The following is a 9612-nucleotide window of genomic DNA, read 5'->3' as shown; positions in this document are numbered from 1 at the left end:
TACTATTTTTTTTATTATTAAAAAGATACCAGTGTTTGGTTTTTAAATTACAGTTGATTTAAAGCAAATTTTGTAAGTACTTTATATAAAATTTAACAGCAGCAGAGTGCAACATGAAAAGAAAAAAAACATAAAGTCTTGTTTGTAAATAATTAAAATATGCAGCATACATTCAGTTTTCAGTGAATTTGTTTCAGATATAAATCTGAATGCTGCTTCTCCATGTTTTGTTTGTTCAACAGAAGAAAGACATATACAGGTTTGGAACCAAGTGAAAGTGAGTAAATGATTACATGTTTTTTTTTTTTTTTTAAGTGAACTACGCCTATAAGTATCTTTTTATTTTTATTAGAGTTATATGAGTAAGTGATAAAGAATGATTTATAGTGATAGTTCACTTTGAAATTAAATTTTGATATGTTTTAGCTCACCTTATGGGCATCCAAGATGTAGGTGTCTTTGTTTCAGTAGTTTAAATTTTTATATTTTTAGGTTGAACTGTTCTTGTCTGTCAGTCATATAATGAAGGTCTATATGGTCACCACCTGAAAGAGCATGCACAGAGAAGTCCAAATTAAACAATTCCCCACCATAAGTACACACTGATGGCCTAAGACACGAAACGAGCGGTTTGTGTCAGAAAACGAACAGTATTTGTATTGTTTTTACCTCTTATACACAGCCACGTCTAAATGATCTGAGGGCGCGCGTGCCGTTTATTTATAACGCCGTTATTCCCATCACTGTGTATGTATATGAAGAGTTCAGATGCAAAAGCCTCTAAGTGTCATCTGAAATTTTCTTCTCGAATGTTCATTTTTATCAAGCTCATATATGTAAGTTCAGTAATTTCACTTAAATTTTCATTGCCATTTAAGTGAAATTACTGAACTTGCATATATGAGCTTGATAAAAATGAACATTCGAGAAGAAAATTTCAGATGTATATGTACAGGTGCTGGTCATAAAATTAGAATATCATCAAAAAGTTTCTTTATTTCAAGAATTCAACTTAACAGGTGAAACTAATATATTATATAGACTCATTACATGCAAAGTGAGATATTTCAAGCCTTTATTTGTTATAATTTTGATGATTATGGCTTACAGCTTATGAAACCCACGAAATCAAAATCCCAGAAAATTAGAATATTACATGAAATCACACAGTAATTACACAGTGATACCATGGTCATTGAACCAGGTTTTGGTTATTTTGGCAGTGTGGGCAGGTGCAAATCCTGCTGGAAAATGAATGAAGCATGAAGTGCTCTGAACATGTCCTGGTAGACGGCTGCGTTGACTCTGGATTTAATAAAGCACAGTGGACCAAAGTCCTCTTTTCTGATGAGAGCAAATTTTGCATCTCATTTGGAAACCAAGGTCCCAGAGTCTGGAGGAAGAATGGAGAGGCACACAATCCAAGATGCTTGAAGTCCAGTGTGAAGTTTCCATAGTCTGTGTTGGTCATCGGCTGGTGTCGGTCCACTGTGCTGTCCACTCAACGAAGCCGTCTACCAGGACATGTTCAGAGCACTTCATGCTTCCTTCAGCAGACAAGCTTTATGGAGATGCTGACTTCATTTCCCAGCAGGATTTGCACCTGCCCACACTGCCGAAATAACCAAATCCTGGTTCAATGACCATGGTATCACTGTGTAATTACTGTGTGATTCCATGTAATATTCTAATTTTCTGAGATTTTGATTTCGTGGTTTTCACAAGCTGTAAGGCAAGGCAAGGCAAGGCAAGGCAAGTTTATTTATATAGCACATTTCATACACAATGGCAATTCAAAGTGCTTTACATAGAAGAAATTAAAATAATAAAAGAAATAAGAATAATTAAAACAGTTTAGAAAAATAAAATAAAATACAGTACAGTACAAACAGTCGGACGAACAGTGGCACAGTGCTCATTCAGTAAATGCATAGCTAAACAGATGTGTTTTGAGTCTGGATTTGAAAGTGATTACTGTAGGAGCACATCTGATCTCCTCTGGAAGCTGGTAAGCCATAATCATCAAAATTATAACAAATAAAGGCTTGAGATATCTCACTTTGCATGTAATGAGTCTATATAATGTACAAGTTTCACTTTTTTAATGGAATTACTGAAATAAATCAACTTTTTGATGATATTCTAATTATATGACCAGCACCTGTATGTGTGTGTATATATAGCCTATATATGTATATATATATATATATATATATATATATATATATATATATATATAATATGCCTTGTACAGAATTGTTCAATACGCGTATCGTTACACCCCGTATTGCATCACCATTACGCGAGCAAAAATTTTCAAATATTGTCTATATTGATATAAATTATATAGTCTCAATCTATATTCTGTTAACTCTATATTGGCCAGCTCTAGTGTGCATCCTAGCAAAAGTGATTGACTGTAATTAGTTAAATGACTGTCAACAATGCTTTTCTTGAGCAATAATTCTTTCCTTTTTCTCATTTGGCAGACGCAGTGATGACCAGCTGTCCATCAGCTACGGAATGTGAAATAAAAAACGTTATTTCAAATCATTTCAAACAAGCTCCAGGGAGGGCAGGGGGTGGGGGTTATGGATCTAAATAAACAGTTGTTAATTAAAAAATTTAATATCTTAATTTGTTTTACATATTTTTCAAATGTTTTATTTGTTCATTTTTATGTTTGAATGTTGTCTATATAATTGTTCAAAATAAATCCCTTTATATTCAATTAGTTTGGATGGATTTTCATTTATGAGAACCTGTTATTTTTGAGTGAAAAGAATCCTTATGCCTCATTTTGTTGTCTATTACATGTATATGTAGTGTAATTGATGACTAGTCTATTCTTGGGCTATGGTTGGCGTCTATTAGATTTTCACTGACAGCCCAAAATAAGCCTTGTTTTAGCCTAGACCCATATTGCCTGTCTATTAGACGTATATATGTAGTCGTTTAATAGTGGTCTAATTGATGACTAGTCTATTCTTGGGCTATGGTTAGACGTCTATTGGACGTCTAAATATAGTCGTTCAATAGCTGTCTGATTGTCTATTCTTGGGCTATGGTTAGACGTCTATTGGACGTATAAATATAGTCGTTCAATAGCTGTCTGATTGTCTATTCTTGGGCTATGGTTAGACGTCTATTGGACGTATAAATATAGTCGTTCAATAGCTGTCTGATTGTCTATTCTTGGGCTATGGTTAGACGTCTATTAGACGTATATCTGTAGTCATTCAATAGCTGTCTATTCTTGGGCTATGTTTAGACGTCTATTAGATTTTCACTGACAGCCCAAAATTAGCCTCGATTTAGCCTAGACGTCTGGGCTGTGTTTAGACGGCTATTAGACGTCTATTAGACGCGAAATTGCTTGCTGGGCGTATATCATCGGTCCGTGTAACGCTTTGCAGTTCTTTGTTCAATTTGAAATTTAATAATCAGAAATGAGAAAACGGCCCCTTTATTCGTTTTTTTCGTTTTTTCAAAAAAACGAAAAAACGAGATTTCGGCTTGATTTTTCGTTTTTTGGTTCACAGGCAAAAAAAACAACAAATAAATGACTTCAAAATTCGTTTTCCACATCTGGGCGGCCTGACACGCCCCCTTCCGCCGATTGGTCAAGCCAATCTGAGCATGTGACGTCATCAGTTGTCGCTCAGGTCAGGTCTGTTCAACAAAATAATAGTCCTCTACTATGGCTACAGATTCTTAAACTGTACAGGGCAGGTCCTATTGGGCTTTCTTCTGTGCAACTTTACACGTTTCACAGAAATCATTACATCAGAAATATTAATTATTAGTCTGCCACCAGCCTGTTTTATTTAGCTGTGTGTGGTGAAGCTGCGCTTGACAGCGCCGAGCGGGAGAGGCTCACTGACCAATGTCCAGTCAGCAGTCAAAACTTTTCTTTTAGACGCTCCGTTTTGCCACGGGATGGTGATTGCAAATACTGTAATGCCAATCGGCTGAGGGTGGGTACCGATGATGGTGAAATACATTTTTACTGAAACTGTAGGCTAATCATATCCGCGACCCATGAGAATGATACAGGTGATTGACAGGACGATAGCGGAGGCAATTAAAGGCGCAAGATAACTTATGTTAACAAAAACATAAATAAAAAAAGTGTTTAATATAAGTGACTTTGTCTTTCTTTTATTGTTTTTGTTGTTTTTAATCAAATAATTGTTAACCACAAACTGAGCCTTTGTTTTAAAGGGCAATTTCCAAATATATTTTATTCATTTGTTATAATATGGGTATTTTATAATACAGCATAAATAAAAACAAACACACGTAATATGTATGCCTATAGGCAAAACACCACAGTTTTTTGGTTTTGTTTGTGTGAACTTTCATCCCCAACCATATTTCTTCATGCTCCACGCTCAGCACCCCTACTTCCCATGGTAGGCCTACTAACTGTAATTAACATGTAAAATCTTTGGTATATCTATATGTAATATTTAAAAACACTTTACAGTGTGATGGAAATAAACTTTTCTTAAAGCGTGTTGTATACTGTAATAGACAATTGTCCTGCAGAATGATGAGGTTTTTTGTAAGAAAAACATTGCGAGCAAATGTCGAATTGTTGTTTAAAATATAAATCAACAACGTAAGAGGCTTTAGGCTGTCTGATGAACTCTGTATGAACAAACACCCAGCTTTGCAGTAGGTGGCACAGAAGCAGCATCTGACCCTGCATTTAGATGTACTTTACACACTGTCTAATGCAGCTCAAAGGAGGCACTGTGAATTTGCATAGCAATTTAATTCTAAGCGGCCATTAAATGTGAAGTGACAACATGAAACACTACTTTCAATATATAAAAAAGCAAGTCAGCCTGATAATGATTGAATACCAAATTACTCATTTAGGCTCACAATAAGCAGATTACATAATTATACCATGAAAAAAAAATTATATAGACTATATATGTGTGTGTGTGTGTGTGTGTGTGTGTAATGTGTGTGTGTGTGTGTGTGTATGTGTGTAAAGGTATGTCACTTACTGGTGGAACCCAAACAGAAGTCCAGTTCTGGCTGTATAATCAAACAATAAAAACGAGAAACAATGCATGCCATCAAGAACATTTATTGATTCCACAGGAACTTGATCCAGTTTCCCCCATTTTTACTAATAACTACTTTGTGTTAATTCAGAGGACAGTAAGGCAAACTATTAAGCATGAACTCGATGAACAAGATCAATTAACATTTTCAAAGCATTTTGGAACTCTTCTTGGTGGAAATTGACAGCACTTTCAAAAAGAGATCAAATGTCAGGATACTGCATAGAAAACGTATGGAGTTCAATTGCCTTTGCAATATTTTGCATTTATATATTTTTGTATATATTTTATAGTTTTCAGATGATTTGATATAATTTAATTGATTAGTTTGTTAAATACACATACTTTATCTGTTTGATTATTGTATTATATTTAATACAATATCTCTTCAGTTTAAACCATAAACGCATGCTCTCCATTCAAGTGGACATCTGAAAATCTCTTTGAAAAATTTGTAAAATGAAAAATAAAAAATAAAATCTTGTTTTCCATGCCCTAAGAGCAATAAAAACACATAGGAAAAAAAATCCTGACTGAGGTTATCATAATTCATGCATGAAATGGTTAAACAGTTTTTTTATTTATGTTTTTGTTAACATAAGTTATCTTGCGCCTTTAATTGCCTCCGCTATCGTCCTGTCAATCACCTGTCTCATTCTCGCGGGTCGCGGATATGATTAGCCTACAGTTTCAGTAAAAATGTATTTCACCATCATCGGTACCCACCCTCAGCCGATTGGCATTACAGTATTTGCAATCACCATCCCGTGGCAAAACGGAGCGTCTAAAAGAAAAGTTCTGACTGCTGACTGAACATTGGTCAGTGAGCCTCTCCCGCTCGGCGCTGTCAAGCGCAGCTTCACCACACACAGCTAAATAAAACAGGCTGGTGGCAGACTAATAATTAATATTTCTGATGTAATGATTTCTGTGAAACGTGTAAAGTTGCACAGAAGAAAGCCCAATAGGACCTGCCCTGTACAGTTTAAGAATCTGTAGCCATAGTAGAGGACTATTATTTTGTTGAACAGACCTGACCTGAGCGACAACTGATGACGTCACATGCTCAGATTGGCTTGACCAATCGGCGGAAGGGGGCGTGTCAGGCCGCCCAGATGTGGAAAACGAATTTTGAAGTCATTTATTTGTTTTTTTTTTTGCCTGTGAACCAAAAAACGAAAAATCAAGCCGAAATCTCGTTTTTTCGTTTTTTTGAAAAAACGAAAAAAACGAATAAAGGGGCCGTTTTCTCATTTCTGATTATTAAATTTCAAATTGAACAGAGAACTGCAAAGCGTTACACGGACCTATCATCAGTGTTTCTTGGTCTTCTGCTGGACTGAAGCTCAGGCTCTACTCTTCAACACAATGATGACCCACAAAACTCACACAACAGAAACCCTTTAAATCCCGACAGAACATGAAACACTACCAGATCTCTCAAGATCTCAGCAGAGGAGGATTAAACAACAAAAACAGCATTACCAGCTCCACTTATTACTAACAGTTTGACTTTATTTCTGTCATCTATAGAATTTCTTATTGAGAATCTACAGAGGTTTAGATGTTGATGATTTTTTGAAAATAGTATAATGTTATAGTCACAGTTATGGTGATCGGTGTTTGCTTTAGTTGAGCTCTTGAATTTATAACATTAGTTTTTCTCTGCCTGCTGTAACTGTGTGTTTATAAGACCAAAGCCAAAGAAGATCCAAGAGAAATTCTGGGGATAATTTGTTGGGTATTTATTGATGGTGACATAATCATCATTAATTATAATAAGTCACAGATCTCATCCCAAAATTTGTCACTGATTGTGTGTTAAGTGTATTTTTGATATTGTATAATAAACATTGTGAAACTATGAAGAAAGATCCAGCACTGTTATGGTAAACAGATAAACTTTTGACACACACAGACACACACAGACATCAAGAATCAAGAATCAGCATATTAATCTCAACAACGGTCACACTCACACGCTTCACGCTGCAATGCATTCTGGGCACCACCGTAGTATAAATCTCCTCCTTGGTTCACCAAAATGCATCGCAGCATGAAGCATGTCACCATTGTTGAGATGCATCTGCTGATTCTTGATGTCTGTGTGTGGTTAGTAATAAGTGAAGCTGGTAATGCTGTTGTGGAGTTGTTTAATCCTTCTCTGCTGAGATCTTCACAGATTTAATGTCTTCTTTTATTCTCAGTTGATTTCATCTTAGGCTGTGGCTGAAGTCAGTTGTTCACAGTAAAATCTCACAGTAAAATGTACTAAACAAAAAAAGTAAAAGTATGTGAATTACTTTATGTGATTTTTATGTGCACTTAATGATATAGTGGAGATCTGTTAGTGTTTAATGTTCTGATGGGATGTAAAGTGTTTCTGTATTGTCTGTTTGTGGGTCATCATTGAGCTGGAGAGTAGAGCCTGTGCTTTAGTCCAGGATTAGCAGAGAAACACTGATGATATGCTGTGTGTTGCTTTATTTAAAATACAGTAACTGTGTAGTTGCTGATGCATTGAAGTTCGTCAACTCATTCATGTGTGCTGTTGTTATCTAGGATTTAGTTAAATTTATGTTAGTAAACTCATAAAGTCTTTTTTTTTTGGACTGAAATGTAATAAGCTCACAGTATAAATATGTAATGGCAATTGACCAATCAATTTCCTCAAATGAAATGAGTTATCTCAGGTTTCAATTCAGTGCATTATTACAGTTTTTTTTCAACTGCTTACACACAAAATCCTTACTTGTCACACAATTTCTGAAACCTGACACTCAAACACCATAACCACACACCAAATCTGCAAAACCATACACCAATTCATGGCCTTCGACTCAGTTTTCAATTTCATAAAACACTTTTTGCAAACCACAACACACAATTCTCTATGTAACACACAAATCTAGGAAGTATCTTGATTTCCTTTTTCAAACACAACCCCTCAAAATGCCACAGTAATTCATCAGAGCCTCACACACACACACACACACACACACACACACACACACACACACACACACACACACACACACACACACACACACACACACACACACACACACACTCCTCACATGTGCAAACACTCATTGCTTTAGAATAGGCCTATAAAAGGCCAAAGGTCGAGTTATAGGTTTTTGGGACTGTGTAATACTGTAATTCACAACCACAAATGCTTACAGTAAAAAAAGGAATAGTTTTGTTTCAGTCTTGCTTTCATGTTTACCGTGAAGTTTTCAACATCTCTCTGCCAATTACTTTCAGTCTTGTACAAAAATGTACATAGAAGCTCATGAAAGAAGAGCTTTAGGTTTTTAATGACTGTGTGCATATGATATATCCAAAATATAATACCATGGCAAAGGTGTTTGCAATGTAAGACAAATGTTTGATTTTGAGATGTGTTTGTGATATTTTGAATGCAGTGCTTCATTTTGCAAGAGATGTGAGGCGTTTTGCATGTTGTGTGTGCAATTCTTGGATTTGTGTGTAAAGTTTTGAAAATGTGTGTAAGCAGTTGAAAAAAAAACTGTAATAACAGTAACACACTGTAAAGATTACATTAAAGAACTGTAAATTCACAGCTGCTCTTGTTTTGCTGCTTTTTCAGGTGTGCTGTATAATTTTAGTTTATGATTTACAGTACTCTTATAAATATTCGTTTAAATCCCTGGGATCGATGCAGAAACGACCTTGTGTGGAGACCATTGAGGACACACACTCTGTGTAATGACTCCCAGTCTTGTCATGTTTTTCAGTTCAGCCTCTACTTTATCACGCATTGCCACAGGTATTCGACGAGGGAGCCGGACACCTGGAGTGACGTCTGGGTTGATCTTCATTGGGTACGTCACAGGTAGGGTGCCCAGCTCATCATCAAACGGGTCAGCATATTCTATGAACATTTCTTGTGGCAAGCTTATATTTTTATTGAAATCAATTCCATGCACTTCTTTTTTGAAGGGTATCAAGTTTATTTTTAGACAGTCTGGCAGGCCCAGCAATGATTTTACATTTGTATCAACCGCATGAATTTGCAACAGGTTCGTTTGCTGGTCAGACGCTGCAGCATCACAGTTCCTTTTGTTTCAATCGCTGTGCCTCCATAAGCCACTAATGTTACTTTTGACTTCTCATGAAATCTCTCTTCTTTCCAAACTGCTTGATACAAGTGGAGATGACATTGCACTTTGCTCCTGTATCAATTCTACAATCGAGGGGATTGCCATCTACTGTTAGGCTACAATGAATTTCGTGCTTGTGGTGATTGACTGCATCAATGTCACTGCCCGTCAATGTGAAATGATTCTTCACTGCTGTCTTTGTTCGTGTCAGTGATCTGACAGACGGATTTAAAATTGTCTTTTGATACAGATCTGCACTAGGACTTTTTACAACTTTTACAAACCTTTTACATCAATGGCATTAGCTGCGTTTCCATTACCCTTCAAATTGCGCAAATTGAAATTGCGAATTGAAAATACGCTCAATGGAAACACGTCAATTTCGCAAAAACTCCCATTTATCG

This window comes from Rutilus rutilus, assembly GCF_951802725.1.
Source record: "Rutilus rutilus genome assembly, chromosome: 13".
In the NCBI taxonomy this organism is placed as follows: domain Eukaryota; kingdom Metazoa; phylum Chordata; class Actinopteri; order Cypriniformes; family Leuciscidae; genus Rutilus; species Rutilus rutilus.
This window is presented reverse-complemented; position numbering follows the sequence as displayed.